The sequence below is a fragment of the Drosophila obscura genome, unplaced genomic scaffold, assembly GCF_018151105.1.
Source record: "Drosophila obscura isolate BZ-5 IFL unplaced genomic scaffold, ASM1815110v1 contig_187, whole genome shotgun sequence".
NCBI lineage: Eukaryota > Metazoa > Arthropoda > Insecta > Diptera > Drosophilidae > Drosophila > Drosophila obscura.
The window spans coordinates 897,360-916,597 of NW_024542775.1; the positions used below are offsets into that span (position 1 = coordinate 897,360).

The following is a 19,238-nucleotide window of genomic DNA, read 5'->3' on the forward strand; positions in this document are numbered from 1 at the left end:
TACATTCAACTCTGGTAGAACACAATTCTACGATAAAAAAATAGCCAAAAAGAAAAACAACAAAAAATGGCAACCGTTTTGGCGAAAAATCACCAATTGTGGCAACGGAGATTGTAACAACAGGAGCTACATGAGAATTCTGGTTAATAATTAATAATATACCTTGGCATATACATAGGTACATATGTATGTATGTATATGTATTCTTGATCGGAAGGACGAGCTGATTCAGCCGATATAGCCATGTCCGTTTGTCCATCTGTCTGTTTCTTCGCAAACTTTGAACTCTGGCAGAATCTCATCAAGGGATTATTGTTCGGCCCAAATGTCTGTCTGAGTGATATTTGGACAAGTTATCGATAGAATTTGATGAAAGTAGTTGAGACGTCTAAGGTAGATTTAATCTGTGTCCAAATGTACTATACATATGTATGTACATATGCCCGAATAAATCCAATGTAATGTAATGTGAATGAATCCTGGCACAATTCCTTAGACAAGGTACTTTCGCTTTACAGCTATGTATATAGAGTGCTTTTCCATCCCGATTTGCAAAGGAGCTTAATTTTACATCACAGTTGCATACATTTTCTACATAGTATGCAGCTCTTCTTTTAGGCCGTCGATCTGGAATCGATTCACTTTACATCCCTTCTTTGTTTTAAAATTGTAAAATATAATGTAACAAAATTAGCCAATCTTATGGAAAATTGATTAATAAATCGTATAGAATGATCTGCCTTAAGCTTAAAATAACAGAAAACGATAGATATGATCGTCTCTGCATGAGGTTGCATACATATTACATATGTACATATGTTTATATGTATGTAGGTATGTATGTTGTGGATTTCTGGAAGTTTGGATTTATTGTTTAATGCTTGTTCCTGTGTGTGCAGTTTACTACGTGACCTTCAAAGAGATATCTTAAGGAAAACTAATCAGCAACTGCTACAGTCATGCACGGGAAATGGTCGCTTCTCTGGACTCTTCTCCGCTTTAATCGAACGAACGGAACGAAACAAAGATCCAGCAATAGTTCAACAATGCAGTAAGGAATTTATAATTGCTTGAAAATGGTTTTTAAAACCAATGATTGGTGAATATTGCACAAGCGAAGAATCCCCTCCGAACATTCTGCTTTCAGCTCTTTGAAACCTCTAACTTCCGACGGCAGTTATGTATATGTACATATGTATATGTATATGTATATGTATATGTATATGTATGTATGTATGTATGAATAAGAAAATAATGAACGATGATTGCCCAAGCTACTCCCACACGAGAGCCGCACGCACACACATGAAATTTGCGAGTGGTAGAGGGAGAGGAAGAGCGAGAGCGAGAGCGAGAGAGATCCACATTGAGAGCAATAAAGCACATTGGTACATTGTTTTATTTTATCAGTTCTTCGCTGTCTCGCTCTCTCGTAATTACCACTCTGCGTGGCAATAATTACCCCATTACGATTACCTTGAGACTCTCTTCAGTACGCATGCTTCGATTCCGACTCAATTCCACCCAAAGAGTACACGAGAGCAAGAGCGGACGGACGTCACCGCGCAAGGTCCAGCAAATAAACACGTTAAGGTACGTACTGCCATACCGCTCCTCGGTGGCCAAAGTTGTTTTACACACCAACTACCACCTTTTGCCATCGAAACAAGAGCCCGATCTTTGAGTTTGTTTGCCGTACCGTACCCTATGGAAAGTTGTACACTCCGGTTACTGCCAAAGAGCGACGTCGAGTGAGAGCAGCGTAGTTCAGCGCTCTTCTGTCTCTCTGCATCTGTATCCGTATCTCTGTCGACTGTCGAAAAAAAACCGTTGAACGAGTCGGATGCGGGTCGGATGGTGAGTTCTGTGTTGCCGTGCCTCTGTGGACTGGAACTGTTACTGTGATTTGTCTGGTAGTAGTTGCGCTGCATGTGAATGCGCCAGACAGCTCTAAGCCTATTCCGCGTATTCCGAAGCAGACAATTGCAAATAACGATTGAAAATCTGTGCGAAACCATTTGAAAACAAGTGCAGTGCACGTCAGAGCCAGGACAACAGGACAGGAGTGAAACCGCATAAAATGCCGCGGAGTCGAATTTGTCGATCACAAAACAAAGCAAGAAAATTTAAATGGAAAATAAAAATACTATTGCCTGTGCAGTAAATGTGTAGATACTGTTATTCCACTTCCATATCGATGCAGTATAAATGCGACGAGAGTGTTGTGTGTGTGCGTGTGCGTGTGTGAGTGGAGTGGAGTGTGAGTGTGTGTGTGTTTGGAACGAAGGTGCCGCCGTGACCGTGCATCTCTCTACCTGAATATACCCTATTCCCTTCGACACACATCGGATCTGTGCTGTATTTAATAGTGAACAAAAACAACAAAAACAACAAAAATATTTCTAAGGATAAAAAGTGTTCAGATTGTGTCTCTCACGTTAACAAAAAATACATACATACATACATATGTACATACGTATACGCAAAGACCCGGAATAAATAGCACCTTCAAGTGCATCCCATCCATCTGGCTTTGATCCGCTTCGATCCAGGACTCCAGTGACTGCCGGTTCTCGGGAAGGGTGGCTACGCTCCGTAGGCCCTTCTGCACCTAACCCTAACTTAACCCGATCCTTAGCAGCGGAAAGAATTTCACCCATTCCATCCCTCACCGCTAGCCGAATGCAACCCATAGCTTGTGTGTTTGTGTGTGTGTAAGTGTCGGGACTATTGCAATAACCGGAGTTGGAGTTGGAGTTTTGGGTGCTGAAGGGCATACCCTCCACATCCACTCAATCCCCATTAGATTATTGTCGATCAAAGTCTAGGGTCCGTCGCTAAATCAAATCCATGAATGGTCTATTCACATCTGAATATTTGTGTTGCATACACACACGTAAAAAAGGTACGTGTACCCTGGCAACAACAATAGTTAATTTCAATCAAACTAAGAAGGGTGAAGGGTGGCAAGGAGTACATAGTTTCTTTTATTTTAATTGCATTCCGAACCGTACCGCATAGCGAGCAAAAAAAGGGAGCACACACACCCACTGGCAGCAACAAGAAAAGGGTGCGAGATGGAATAATGAGCACGTGGTGCGGTGAGAGAAGTGTATGCAAAAGGACTCTATCTTTCTCACTCACTCACTCACTCTCACTCTCTCTCTCTCTCTCTCTCTCGTTGTGCCTGTTTAGGGGTGAGAGCATTGAATGTCGAAAAGTGCGGGACTTAGAGTAACTGTGTGCGTGTGTGTGTGCGCGCGAATGCATGCATAAAAAAGAGACAACTGTCTCTCGTTATAAGAAGCCAAATAGGAGTAACAGTGTTGACATTAAAAATGCAAAAAACGGAAGACGAAAAAAACGTTGGCAAATTAGATCGCCCTCTCGCTCACTCGAGCGCTTATTCTCGTTCTGGTATAAGCTCAGACACACACACACACACAGATTGCATTTGAAAATGAGCACGCACACCCGCTATGTACTGAATACATACATATGTACATATGTATGTACATATGTGCATATGTATATACGAGTATTTATGAACCTCGTAAATATTCAGTTCTATCGCGTATGAATTAAAAGTGCATTCTCCTTCTCAACCATTGAGTGAATCTTCACATTCGAACGCTTCCTGTTGCCACGCCAAGCGCCCCCATGTTGGTCGATTGGCAACAGCAGGTCGCTCACCTGCCGCCTGTTACCGCTCACCTGTCACTGGTCACGGCAATTACACCCTCAATCACATGTATTTCGGATCCTGCTTCGGGTTGTCGCTCTGTGGCGATCTCTCCCCTAATGTCCTGCTTCAATATCCTGCCTCTTGAATTCCCTGCCTCCATCCATCCCTCCCTCCTGAATTCGCACAGGAGATCGATGCCAACCTGCTGTTGTTCCGCACAAACATACAGACATACAGACATACTGTATATTCATTTGTGTTATTGTTTCGAACGAACAAGGAGGCATACATACATACGTATGTATGTATGTATGTATGTATAGATTTGTTAACTAAACCATCCCCAGGTGCTGCAGGCCAATCTACAAACTCGTCCACGCCTACATACGCTCGATTCAGAAGTTCCTATAATATTAAGAATAACATAGAATAGTACAAAACTAGTACGACTACGTAAAAGCCACTAACTGTCGATGCAACCAATGCCACAACCACAACACACCCCCCAAGTAAAATCCAATTCGAAATTCACACGAGAAACAACAAAATTAAAAACACATCGAATCGAGTCGGCGATGCTGCTGCGCAATGCCTTTCTGACGCCAAGCTGCTGGAGGGAAGACTAAGAGAATCAGAACAGCTGACAACAACCAACCCGTTCGCTAGCGAGGACAGCAGGTGAGTGAGTGTGACTGAGTGTGAGTGAGTGTGAGTGCGTTCTCTCGGATGTTGTGTTTGCACCAATTAGCTCCTCGCCAATTAAAAGCACTTTGATGGCTGACGACCTTCGACCCCACGTAATTAACAGCAGCATAACTCTAATTAGCCAATGACAATTCAGCGCTGTTCGTGTCGAAGCAAAACGAAGCGAGCCGAACCGAACCGATCCGATCCGAACTTGGCCGAGTAATTAAGCAAAAGCAAAAGCAAAAACAATGACTAAAACGAGCTTTAGTTCCGCGCTCTTTCTCTTCTCTTTCATATTCTCATTCCCAATCTCAGATGCTGCTTGTCAGAGCAGCAGAAACAGAAGAGTAAAGCAACAGTGCGCGACAACAACGCGCGACATGATTGGTCGGTCCTCAGCTTCTCCTCCTCCACCTCTACACCTGCTATCCACATTCGCATCCCATCCATTGGACTCCCTTCTGTGCCGTCCCCTCTGTCCCATGTGTTCTTTTCGCCAAAATAAACGGCTGTCACTTCTTATTCTGCTTTGTGCCGTTGCTGGGTGTGTGGTGTGAGTGCGAGTGCGAGTGTGATGAGTAGAGTTAATTGCTGCCTTTCATACTCCCACCTTTCCCACCCAGTACACCACACCCCATTCGTTGGCGTTGCTATTACTGGCTGGGGGTCGTCTCGGAATACGTGATTCGTTATCGTCGCCAGCCCACCACCCCACACCACAGGCAAAAGGGAGGAATCGCCGCTTCGCTCGGAATAATGTTAATTACAAATCCAACCAATTAAGCCCACATACACACCACAGACAGTTTCACACACGTACGTACGTACATAAGTATGTATCGCACACCCTCTGGGACTTCCCGTCTCTCTCGTTCTCTCAGTCAAGCAGAGGCTCTGTCTCGCTTCACACACATAAAAATATGTATTATCTATAGTACATGTGCCTCTGTGTGGTTGTGTGTAGTAGTAGTAGAACCAATTAAATGAGAGTTTTCTTATGTGACTCTGCTCGAGGCGGTACATAGTAAATACACATGTATACATTGCATATTCCTGTATTAAACATACATATGTATGTATGTATGGATATAGATTTGTGTGTTTCATCGCCCTAAGACGTCCTTCATTATTCATTTTGCCGATAAATGCACATAGCTATGTGCATGTATGCACATGCAGATGGGTGGCTCTGTCTCGCTTCACACACATAAAGATATGTATTATCTATATATTATAGATTTGGCTTCTACTAATTGTCGCTATTTTTTGTGGCATTTATGTACATAGCAATGGTATGTGTATGCATGCATGTACATATGTACATATGGACATAACTACATACATACATATATACCAATGTACATGTGTATGAATGCTTATTATATGCACGGAAAATCATCCTCAACCATCCCTCAGCCAGTCCTCTGTTACGCCACCCCCACCCCCAACACCACCCCACAACTTCTTCTTGTGGGCTCCTGCCCAGACCAGACCAGACCCCAAGCCCAGAAGCAAGGAAGGCAAATAGCAACGGAAAAGGCGCAAAAATCGATAACGCCGAGCAACGAAATTAAAATAAAAAACGACTCTGAAATATACAATAAACAAGAAACGAAATTTCTGCTCCGTATGTACATACTTATGTGTATGTTGTGTGTGTGTGTGTTTGTGTGTGTGTGTAAAATGGGGGTGACTGAGGTGGCTGCTGTACAGTGTACATGCAAATGAATTCTGTTTCCTGCGGCATCTGGGTTCGTCTTTGCAAGACTTCGTCTCAGATTTTTAGAATGGTAAACTGTGGGTCGGAGCAGCCCCCACCCCTGACTTTGGGTGGAGTGAGTGTCTGATTGTGGGTGGGGGAGGATGAGGCAGACATCACTAGGACTATCCCGATCTTCAATTGATGTACATTCCGTCTGTTCATTTGTACATTCATACATATGTACATACATGTTGTTGGGTGGGTGTGAGTTTTATGTTAATGGGCAATTAATTAGCTTTTCTTCATATCTAAGCACAATTTTTGGTGAGGAAATATCTACATATGTACGTCCATATACATATGTATACATAAATATATACATATGTATGTACAGATATCTTCATGACATGTCCATGTCGATGTCGATGTCGTCCATACCTTTAGAATGTGATTATTAACAATTCAAATCATCATGTCTCTAGCTGCATACATATGCATATACATACACTATAAACATACATACATACATATGTACATGCATACATATATGTACATATGTACATCATCACCTTTTGCACACAGCTACAAGGATTGCAGACCGGCAGGCAATGAATAAAAAAAAAAAGGAAAAAAATACATTATGTACATACAAAGTAGAAAACGAAGGTGAGGGTGGTTTTGTTCCGAAATGAGACAAAAACGTGTGGGAACGAGGGAAAAAATCTCCAAGTAGCAAAGTATGAGGGAAATATTGCAACAAAGAGAACAAGAAATGTCCTGCGAGACGTCGACAGACCAGACGCGATGTTCGAGTAATTGTGTACTCATCCTCCTCGTCGCTCCTCAAGCCGAGCAGTGTGGGGCTGTCGCTGTCTTATTCTTATATGCCCCTCCACTCAGTCTGTCCCGCTCCCACAGCCACAGTCACAGTCACAGCCGAGGCACGAAACACCAACACCCACAAGTCTGAGCGTTTTGCTTTACTGCGTTGCCATAAGAGACGAAGAGTAGGACGGAAACATGCGCGAAAGGGACACGGCAGGAAAGCTAAGCGCAGTCAGCGCATTATGTATAAATTATTTATTTACATTATATTTGTAGTCGCACTCTCTACGGTCGTCGTTGGGTTGTTGCTGGTGCTGTTGCTGTTGGTGTTGGTGTTGGTGTGATGTGCGGAAGAGGGGAGCTCCACGAGCGTGGAGACGAAAATGAACGAACCATGTTGGGGTCTGGTCTCGATGTTGTCTCCACATTGTCTCCTTTCATCTCCCAGCTCTCAGCCGATGATAGACGACTGTGCTTGTGTGTGTGAATTGTAAACTGTAATTGTATGCACACTCGCACACACACCCACGCACACACAAAGAAAGGGGTACGAAAACAATACAAGATGCGGCAAAAAGAGAATTAACAGCGAATATCTGCTGGAACTCGAGCACGGTACGAACCGAACACAAAGCCGAACCGAACCCTTCCGTTTGGTCCAACCCCTCCCGCCCCTTCTCCAGACGACAACGTAACCTGTTTTCCTTTTGTTGTTGCTGGTACGAGAATTGCGAATTTCTCAGTCGGCAAAACTGATTTTACAGAGAGAGTAGAGTCAAGTAACCTTTGCTCTCTTCCGCTCTGCTCTCTTACTTGCTGCCAGTCAGTCTGCTCTCTTGAATTTGTTTTTTGCGTTCGCTAATACTAATTAAATTAAAAGTCTCTCTTCTCTGGCTGCTCTGCTGCGCTCTTTCATCTCACTTTCCGTCGCCAGCTCACATCTCAGCCTCTTTCTCTGTTTCACTGAACGAACCGCTCAGTCTCTCCATCGCGTCACACTCTCTGTCTCGCTCTGTCCATTGTGTGAGTGCAGTCGAACTCACTTATATACATACATACATATAAGGGGAAGCACAACCAGTTAAATGGGCGTGAACGAGATGGAGGAGTATGGGTGGCAATGATTTAGTCGTGCTCATTGTTTTTTGTTGAATGCTGATGATGCTGCCGCAGTGGCTTTCTGTTTTGCTCTCTCACTCGCACTCGCACTCGCACTAGCTCGCTTATGACGTTCATTACTACTGCTCGGTAACCCTAAACCCTAAACGCCAAACCCCAAACCCCAAACCCCGAACCCCGCCGAACCCCGAACCTTAAACCCCATCCTAATCCTGAGCATTGTGCGCGTCAATGAGTGGAGTGCTGATGCTGTGCTCCGCTCTGCGCTGGATAGGCGTGGCGTAAAAATGGACTCCTCGGCTTCGACTCTCAGATGGTCTGGGTCTGGCTGACGATAAAAAATCTGCATATCGTACATAAATCCTTACCTATACATGTACATATATGTATATACATACATGCATACATACACACGTATGTCCATAATTGCCAGCCATTAAATGTACTCTAAGCGAATATTACCGTGAATGCATATGTACATATGTTGAGCTTTCGTTCTTCATATGCAACATACATGCTTACATGCTCACATGCTTACATTTGTATGCACATGGTTTCGCTCCTCTCTCTCACTCTCTCTCTCTCTCTCTTTCGCTCTCACTGTATATGTATATATGTATATATATAAATACATTTGTACAGAATGTAGTTAGCCAGCCATCCCCAACCCATCATCTCTCACCCACTCGAACTTGTGCTCAGAAAGTGGCACATAAATCGCACTCGGAGTCATAGCCAGAGCGTAGGTGTGTGTGTGTGTGTTTCTGTGTATGTGTGTGTTAGCGAGTGAGGAGCTCTTTGCGATGTGCGTTGAATATTTCGCACACCAGCACGGTCTTTGGGGTCTCAGAGCATCTCATCTTCTGATTGGTCGTTTAAATGAGCTCTGTGCGCCCGCGCCCGCCCCCCTTTCAGCGCTTCACTCCCCTCAGTGACTGCTTTAATTAACGTTCCTATATCATAAGCACTCCGAGTATTTTAATTGGTGCAGAGCTCAGGCCTGGGACAGCTTTCAATTCGCTCGAAGATGCCTATGTGTGTCCGTGGATACGCAAGTAATCCACAGGATAGACCCGCACTGCAGCATCGCATCGGTGAAATAGGATCAAAGATAGGCCACGTCCCGTCTGCCCATTCTTCGTCAAAGCCAAAAGTTTTTGACTGCCTTCGACTGCACTCCCTTCCCTCCGGATAGATCCACCTTCACATCACTACATAAATAGCTACTTTCATACCTAATGCATACTGCTTTATGAGCGTGGCGTGTCAAAAAGCTTCTGAGATGATCTGACATCAACATTTCAGCCCAATTGGTAAATATCCGTTAGGCTTGAAGTTTGAATGCATTCAAATGGTTTGAATAGTACTTTCATTTAGTTGTATCGATTATTGGTAATGTAGTTTATTTAAATTCCAAACTAGATTTACTCCAAGCGTCCGTCCTGGCTTATTGTTTCATGTTGGGTTCTTAGCGGTTAGAGCACTGTAGGCACTGCATGGCCAACCAGTACATATACACACATATGCTACTACATTTGGGCTCGGATTTAACTACAAGTGTAGCTCCAGCTCCGAGTATCTGTCTGGCGGGCCATGGCCCTTGGCGAGCGCGTCAGGTGGGACACTAACTCACGTGAGTGGCAAATAGCGTGCGGGGCGCGTGGTGAGTGGGTCAAATTGTTGCAGAGTTGTTCGTACTACATGTCGGGGTGTATACGGGGTGTACATACACATGTACGTGTGTATGTTGTGTCCCATTCTTGACCACAGCTTGTGTTTGTTTGTGTTTGTGTTTGCGCGTGTGTGTGGTGGACATGTGCGTGTATTTTGACACCTACTCCTCATTTTGTTATGTTAGTGCTCGCTTTTATCTTTACGGTCAATAAAGGTTTCGTTTCCCTTTTTGTATTATTTTTCTTTCGAAGTATCTGTCACCCCGAAAGGCCTTTAACACGGACACACACCCAGCCGACACGGCACACACCTAAGACATCGCTTGTTGAATGTTGTTCGGATAGTAGTTCGAATAGCGATTAGTATGGGGAGAATATATACATAAATATGTACATACATACATATGTAGAAATGTACATGTACTTCAGTAGTCAAAGTGGTTCCAAGATGTGGAGGTGGCTAAAAATTGAGCTCAGAAAAACCTGAAAAAACTGCACAATTTTAAAATGAATAGCATTTTTATACAGTAAATAAATACCTATGTACATATGTATGTATGTATACATGTATATGTATGTATGTGCATTTGGTCATTTCTATTCTGGACGTTACATTTCATTCGTATGACAAATTTTGAAGGGTTTCATTTGAATTGAATTTTTATTTTATTTATTTATTTTATTTTTATTTGTTTATTTTATTTTTATTTATTTATTTTATTTGAACGAGGGTACCGCTATATTCACCAACCATATTACAATCATCGAAGGTACGGTTTTGCAGATAACGATGTATAAGCCAATATATACATATGTACATACATATGTTCAATATGTAGCTTAAATATTCAGAGGTAATTTTCCCAGTTCCAAGTTAAATGTAAAAAGATTGCCTATGTTTATGTAACACGTGAGTATATCCGTAACAGCAGTAAAAATAAATACTATATACCCTTAGCAAAGATAAGGACAATTTTTTGGGATTCTATTCAGACACCTTTCAATATTTTTGAGAGACTTTGAGGAATATTTGGGGAATATAGCGGTACCTAATGCCAATAAAACCCTTCATTCACGACAATGTCGAATGGGCAAATTAGTTAACTTACCTATACAAATTTAGAAAATAATATCGGCACTCTTAATGTTTTTTGTCACTGTGGACATTTTGCCGAAAATGCACAATTTAATATGAACATTCCTACATACGTATACGTACATACATATGTACATAAGTATGTACTTGCGTCACGTACATCCCATCACATCCCCAAGATGGGTGCTGGAACTGGGCCGTAGCCAATAACAGGCACGGGACAGGGCTTTGCCGGGTACCAAAAATAGTCACTAATTAATCGTCCTGATGTTGTTGTCACAACCAACAAGCAACCAACCACCCTCTGTATGGATTTTGGGGTTTAATTAGACGATGAGAGAGTCGGCGAGAGAAGGTTGCTTGCCCCAAGCAAGGGCATGCAGCAAAGGAGTCGCAAAGGAAGTTCTCATTGGCTGGCCAATAGAAGACCAAAGATTTCGTCCTCGATGTATTTCGATGTATAAATCTGTGTGTACTTTAACCGTGATTGAAGCATTGGTACCAGGATTTATGTAGAGTGTGCTATGAAGCACAGAAGGCGGCATCTCCGACCAACCCCGAAAGGCTTACGTAAAAATATTTTCTTCATCAGGTGACAAACTAAGTCGATAGTAAATATGTATGTACATACATATGTACATATGTATGTATGTAGTGCCGCACACATCCACTTTCAAAACTCTTTTTGAGACATCTATGTATCTATCATCCAAATTGAACAATGGTACCTTTATGGAAAGCATAACTGGAATGTAAGCATTAGAAACCGTCAGACACCCGCTACATTCGCATTCCATCTTCTTGTTTTTCATGACTTTAGAGTCTCAATCCTAGACAAAAATAAAACCCTTTAAATCTGCTCTTCATTCTATTCAAAAAGGGTTCATTTGCTTGAATATTTCATTGAGCACAGCTGTACAATGTACATACAAACATACATACATACATACAAACATATGCCTTCATGAGGTCCAAACTAGTCGCTTAGTTTTTGACACCAATTCGCAATTGAAGTTAGGAAACTACTTGGGAAATACAATTTTTCGCCACCGCTACTGACTGAGTCATGGCCGTGGTTAGGGAACAGAACAGAACAATTAAATATGTGGTTCTGATCGTGGAATTAGCTCTGCAAGACAAGCACACGGAAAAGGGAAACAGACAGAGAGGCATACCGGCAGACCGGCAGACAGTCAGACAGGCAAGGGTAAAAAACACAAGCCCAACAATGTGTTGGAATTAAAATTTTCAACGAATTTCGTATTTTAATGTGACCATAATTATAGTTACTGTATAATTATTAGAGAAATTATTATTAAATTGGCGAATCATTATTATCTCCCTCTCCCACTTGAAGCGCATGAACACAGGCGCGTATGCGTATGCGAATGCGCATGTTTGTTTGTGTGTGTGTGTGTGTGTGTGAGTGTTGTTAGAGATCGTTCGGTTGTGACCCGCTGGGACTAGTGAATTCCTTGACCACAGGGAAAGCGGCTACTCACTGCTCACTGTGTTGCCCTTCACTATGTCACATTGTGCTTGCATTGATGAGAAGCGAGTCGAATAAAATATAAGTTAAAAATAAATTTATTTTTGCAATAGTTGGAGGGTATGAAATACCCAATACATATACATGTATGGTATATATGTATATGTATATGTATATGGTATATACCGATATGGTATTCCGCTCACGTTTTCGTCATCTTCAGTCCAGATCGTAAATGAAAAAGAAGGATATTTGAATAGCGCAAATGCAAGAAAATGCTGAATATATTTGCGATTGGAAACCAATCGAGTCGGACTAGCTCTACCGAATGCAACTTGTACCGAGGAGAAACCCTGCACTTGTACACACTATGGTATCATAGCTATCAAAATGCTCAAGCATTACAGATACATTAGGTAGACACCTTTAAAATTACATCGAGTACTGCATTAGATGGATGTGTATTCTTACAATTTCGGACTATGCATATGAATTTTCTTGGATCCGATCCGAGTCCATCCCTACACCATGTACACCGTGTACTATTTACTATACATACGTACCACTATATGTACAAAACCAATCTTGTACGGGATGAAACGTTATGGGCAGGTTATGTACAGGTTATGTATGCTTGCATGTACATATTCATGTACATATGTACATACATCAGAGTAAACATAATTCTCGCACTTTGTTCGTTAGTTTTGAAGCACCTACATATGTATGTACATATGTATGCACACACTCACACACGTACACACACACACACTTTACCATACGCACAAAAGAGAAGCCTCCTTCAGCAATAATCTCTTTTAATTATGAGTGAAAAAGCGTCTCGACAACTTCCGCTGCGCTTATGCCCCTCTTATTTTTTCACATTGCTTTCCGAGTCGTCTTCTTTGAATTACTTTTTGAATCGCCCGCAATCACATCACTTGACACACACACACCAACCAACAACCAACAGTTAACCAACAAAACAAGTTTACCGAGTCCGAATCGACGGCGAAAGAGAGAAAATGGGAAAAAAATAATCATGGTTATAATTAGTATTAAGTCGAAAAGGAGGGGGACCGGGTGTATGTGTACAAATTTGTGTACAAACGTTGAGAAGCTAAGCAAGCGCACTGAATTGTCGCGCAATTAGCAGGCTGCCATGCCACATGGAAAGAGTGCAGCCTGCCAATACGCCTGCTGCTGTACATATGTGCGATCCCATCCCATCCCTTCACAACACATCACATCACATCACATCACATCAAAGGAGAGGTCCTATGGACAATATTAATTGGTAAGGTAAGAAATTAGAGATATTAGGGCTAATTGGAATTGGAATTGGAACCTGTTTACTGGTTGAGCGTGAATGCGATGCGATAATAACTCATAATGACTGCATACTCGCGTAGGGTGCTGTGCTCTCTGCTGATCTTGAATTCATCTCGAGCTTGGAGCGGGAGCCTAACCCAAAAAAAACAGAACCTGAACGGATCCCGTCTGCACAGTGTAGAGTGTACAGTGTACAGTGGTACACTCTTTGTTTTTTGGGAATATGTAGATACAAATATTCCGCATGCGTGATTTGCTCCCATACGTGCTGGCCAGGTTAGAGGAAAGTTGAGAGGAAGGAAACCAATTAACAACAATTATCTTCGATACTGCCAATTAGGTTAGATTGGTTTCGAACCTTGCACGCGGGGCGGGATGCCAAAGCCACGAAAGGCAGGGAAGATTTCGAAGGAGCAAGAAAGTCGAAAGCTGCCTGAACAGGATACATATGTATGTATGTATGTATGTATGTATGTATATTCTGCTTTGGTCGCTCTAGCAATGAGTGGTCTTAGTTGTCTGTTGGGACGACCCGACCCGACCCCCTATCCATTGCTGAAACAGTGTCGAAAATCGGATCCCAAGATATTGATATCACGATGGGAGGGGTGTCACTGGCAACGTGCGCAACGTACGTGCCGTGCGGTTGAGTCTGAGTCTGAGTCGAGCGAGAGCTCCAAGATCGGGGGCCGCTCCGCATCGCGCATTTGAAATAGTTCAACACCTTTTGTGTGTGTGTGTGTGATGTGTTGTCTCTCTGTGTGTGTGTGTGTGTGTGTGTACAAACTACATCAACATCGACGACAATTTTTGGGCATTGAACTTTTTAAATGATCGGTGGGGGCTGTGCTCATGCGCATACAAACAGAAAATCTGGTTCCGTGGCGTTGCCAAGTTCATGTCTAACTCAAACTCAGCATTTATATTTATGCGTACTGTGTTGGCGAATAAATGAACGGCAAATGTACGAGTATATGTATGTACATATGTATGCACCTATGCATGTACATAAAGCCAATTACGTGAATGCAATAATTAATTAACGCTCGACAACAGGGGGAAGAGGAGCAACCTAACCCAAACGAGCGAAGAGGAAGAAAGGGTTCAGCAAACGGAATTTTTCCGTTTCCAATCCAGCCGCACATTGAGCTCATTGGACAGAAACTAGAGTTTCGCATACCCTCCCATGCAGAATATGAAATAAACTTGTCATCATTTTCATTTTATGTACATAAACAGATGTACATATGTACATATGTAGCTGTGCGATTCCAACAAAAGAAACGTGAGGAAGATTTGTATTTGCGTGAGATTAGTGTAGCTTAGCTGTCCCCGCTACTCCCCGCTCTACCACGCACTTACTAACTACTCGCCCATCTCTCTCTCTCTCTCTCTCTCTCTCTCTCCATCACCATCTCCCTCCTACTGTTGCAATTCTTGAAATCGAATACACAAGTATTCAACCACAAGTCGAGCTGATCGATCAAAACATCCTGGCTAAAACATTTTTTCTTGATCATCGGAGTATCACATATGTATTTCTGGCACAAGAAAGGTGTGCACATGTATTCTATAACTAATTAGTATATAACCCTCTCCCTTCCAGAGCAACAAATGGCCAACGATGCACTAACCAACTAATTGAATTGGTAAGTTCCATGTACTGCTAGAGATATAACATACAGCCAGCCATATACAGCCAGAACACATGAAGGAATCAACTTTCTCTGTCACCTCTCAATTATAGCGACTCTGTCTCAAAGAGTGATCGGAGTTCGCCTCTCCATCCGCCAATGTTAGTCGAGTTTTGAACATATACATATTTTATAATGGTTTTTCCCCGAAAAAGTATGTCAGGGGAGAGTTTAACACATGCATGTCCTAGGGCGTAACCACCCCTGGTTCCCGATTGATTACCCTACTGGTAATTACCAGTAGCTAGTTGCTCATAAGCTAGTTCCCGATCGATTGCCAGTACCTGGTTGCTCAAGCTAATCTATATTCTCATAGAAGTTACCTTTTTTGGGGTTACAGCCCCAATAATCAGGGACCAAACATTAATCCACTTAGAACAGCCGCACAGCAATTTGATGTGATTTTCAAAGGGTTGGTCAACCAATTTTAGCCTCAGCCGTTTCTCCATACATTTTAATGAACTATACTTTAAACGACGCCTAATTAATGCACCTAGAGTCTAGGTCCTAGGCACAAAATAATAAAGGACCCAGGAAATATTTTTTTCCACGTTTCCTTTCAATATTTCGTAAAGAATACCGCACAAAAATCATTATTTTTGCATTTGAAAGCTTAATATTTCTCAGACGGTAAGCTAAAACCACAAAGTGCTCGGGTCCAATTTCTAGATGCATCAATTAGCTTTTCGGAATGGCAATGTTCTTTACAGCCAAATGTAAGATACTTAAGTTATGTGAAAAAAAGAAGCGCTACCTCTGAAAAAAGCTTAAAAATACCGGTTTTATAAAATTTTCAAAAAGAAAGTTCTGCCATAGAAAAAAAACCATAACTCTATCAGAAAAAGTCCGTTTGGTTGGAAGCGGAAATCTTCCGAATCTCTATTTTGTCGAGTAGTGTAATCCGTAATAAATTTTTGATTATTGAAAAAATCATAGGAAGTTGAGAAAAAATGTGTACATATTTTTATTAATTTTTCATACAAATTGATACACTTTGGTGTAATCTGAAAACTGCTTTACCGTGGTTCGTCTTGGCTCAATTAGTTAGGTAGTGTTTAAAAATAATTATTATGGATTATTGTTGATAATGGTACTAAACAAAAACGATTATGACTGAAGAATATCCTTAAACGTTGAATTACACTTTTGTTGTTTGATTTTTAAAATACGAGAATAACGTAAAAACAGTTCGCTAGGGCTTATCCATGGTATGATCGATTCTTGTTAGCCACACACACACACACACACACAGATGCATATACATATACATATGAATGTACAAAAGTGAGTGAGTATGTGCACTCTCTCAGTTTTCATTGTGTCATGCCCATAGGCCCCCTAAGACCTACCTATTGTAGTCGTTTCCGTAATTTCTCGTTGTTTCCGAACTGGCATAGCCGTCGTCTGTCCCGTCGTCGTGTGTGCGTATGTGTTTGCTCCTGATGGGACTATGTACATACATACATAAATATGTACATACGTACATATACCCAACTACGAGTATAGTAAGTATGTCTGGGTCGTCTCCCAGTGTTCACTCAGACACTGTCATCTCGATTTAGCAGCTTAACTGCCTCCGTCCAGCTTTTACTCACTGTCCCATTCCAATCACAATCACACACAATCCCCATTCCGATTCCGATTCCGATGCCGATGCCCATGCCGATTCCAGTCTCGACTCACCTCACATGATCCGCATTCATTGTGTTGGGCCTACGTACAGAACACTGTTCTGTTCTGCTCTGCTCTGTTCTGTTCTGAGAAAAGAAGGCAAAGAAAACAATTCTTTCAATAAAACACAATACATTTTTTCATTTTCTTCTTCATCTTTGTTTTTGTCCTCTTTGATATTGTGTCCATATATATTTACAGTGCATTAATTCGTTTTATTATTGCTTTTTACTCCTTCTCGGCCTTCTATTTTACTGGTACTCCGCATCCACAACCACATCCAGATCCTCGTCCTCATCCTCGTGCTCATGTTCATTGTGTGCAGCTCTTGCTTATGAATTTATGGATTCAAATTGTGCTGCGCCTTCCTCTGCTTTGCACAGCTCTCATTGTATTTTCCCTTATGCTCGTACAGGGCAGGCATCAGGGCTTATGTTGCCTTGTTTGTTATGTGTTTGTTACATTGGTACGCTCTTATAATACACTATACACTATGCTGGGATACACTGACGACTGGGGACTGACGACTGCGACTAGGGTATGCATATTTCATAATGAAGCCCCTGGACATTTTCTCCTCTCGATTCCTATTCACCATGATGACTTATGAATGTTCGAAAGGTGTTTGTCTGTCTGCATCTGTATATGTATGTATATGTGTCTGTGTCTGTGTATTGGCTATTGATTGCAAAAAGAGGGTGACTCTGAATCGGCATCATCGGCATCAGCATCAGCGCCAAAGATTCTGCCTCAGCCTGTCTTAGTCTAGTTTCATTCATTTTTGTTTTTGTTCCCGTTTTCGGGGTCTGAACTAACGGGCAATTTAACTGCCGAAAATGATGAATTGCTGTCTTGGTGTCGATGCGCTGGTGACTCCAGTTCTACCCGATGTCACTTTTCAAAGCAGAGAGTGGAGGGGGAACGGTCATGTACCCTGTAATTTTCGTAGAAATGTGCAACTCACCTATCTCCGTCCTCAGAGGGGCAGAGAGTGTCCAAAACCAAGCTACGAAACTGCGGTAATTAAAAAATATCGACAGTGATAGCAGATATAGACTGTAGTGATAGATACATACATTTATGTACATACATATACACATGTATGTACATATGTATGTATGTTTCAACATAACAGAATAATATTTAACAATTTAATTTCGCATTTGTTGTAACACCATCGAAAGAAATTCAGAATTGGAAGCTAATGAAATCAGATTTATGCATTTGCCTCGATCGTTTTGTTCTTGCTGATGGCGGGTCGCAGCTCATGTATGAATGTACATATGTGTGTGTATGTACATATTTCAAAAGGCCCCAGAGCTCCAACAATGGGCTGGGTTCAGAGGCTCATTGTGATGTGTCACACTCCGTCTCCGACTACGAAGTCGGTAGCGAACATTTTGGACATTTTGGTTGCTTTTGCTTTTGCCCTTGCCTTGCCCCCATGCGGTGACATTGCATATGTTTGTACATTGTACAATGTATGTATGTATGTTTGCTTACAATCATTCATTAACATATTCATGCGATGAAAACAATCCGCGACAATTTTAATGAAGGCTGAAAAGGCTTAAAATAAATGAAATTTATTGTTCTTTTTGTGCAACTCCTTTCGAGAATTTTGAAAAGAGTTCATCAACGGACGCTGCGAGATCCCTTCGCTTCCCTTCCGACCCGATCGCGAGAACTCATACCGTTTGGCTTTCGCCTCCTGGTTTCCTTTTTGTCGCAATTCTCTGCCTCCCCAGGTATATCGTATCGATCCATTGATCTTACCGAAATGAATGATTGTGGAGCTTTTGTGGAAGCCACAGTACAAAAAAAAATCAAATGGCCATATACATACATACATACATGAATACATATTCCTACAAACAAAAAAAAAAGAGGGAATCAGCCAACACAAGCCAAGCCAGCGACAAAGGGAAAAACAATGCAAGCTAAACCTGGACTGGACCTCGTCTGGTACCTCCAGACCCTCCCTCGGCAAGTGACACTTTTGTTTTATATTCGCAACTTTTTATGCTGAATCTCCGAGAACAAAAGACGATTTCTTAGTAAAAAAAAAACCTGAACCAATACATATACATATATTACTTGTTGCCTTTACGTTATCCGCCCCGCCCCGCCCCGACCCGTCCTGTCCTCCCCTGTCCTGTCCCCTACCAAATACTGGGTACTGGGGTACACTCTACTGTCACTGGCAGTACCGTACCGTACCGTACCGTACCTTACAGTACCGTACAGTACAGTACCCCTTTGGCC

The 19,238-nt window shown here is 42.1% G+C and overlaps 1 protein-coding gene across 5 annotated transcripts in view; it reads left to right on the plus strand.

Annotated features, from left to right (window-relative positions):
* The first annotated feature begins 1,818 nt into the window (after window positions 1–1,818).
* LOC111070777 (zinc finger protein 2) overlaps window positions 1,819–19,238 on the plus strand; it is a 41,257-nt gene continuing 23,837 nt past the window's right edge. For all 5 annotated transcript variants that reach the window (XM_022361658.2, XM_022361659.2, XM_022361657.2 and 2 more), the window contains exons 1-3: window positions 1,819–1,857; window positions 4,033–4,363; window positions 15,215–15,257. The gene's annotated coding sequence lies outside the window, so the exon portion shown is untranslated. The remainder of the gene's footprint in view (window positions 1,858–4,032; window positions 4,364–15,214; window positions 15,258–19,238) is intronic.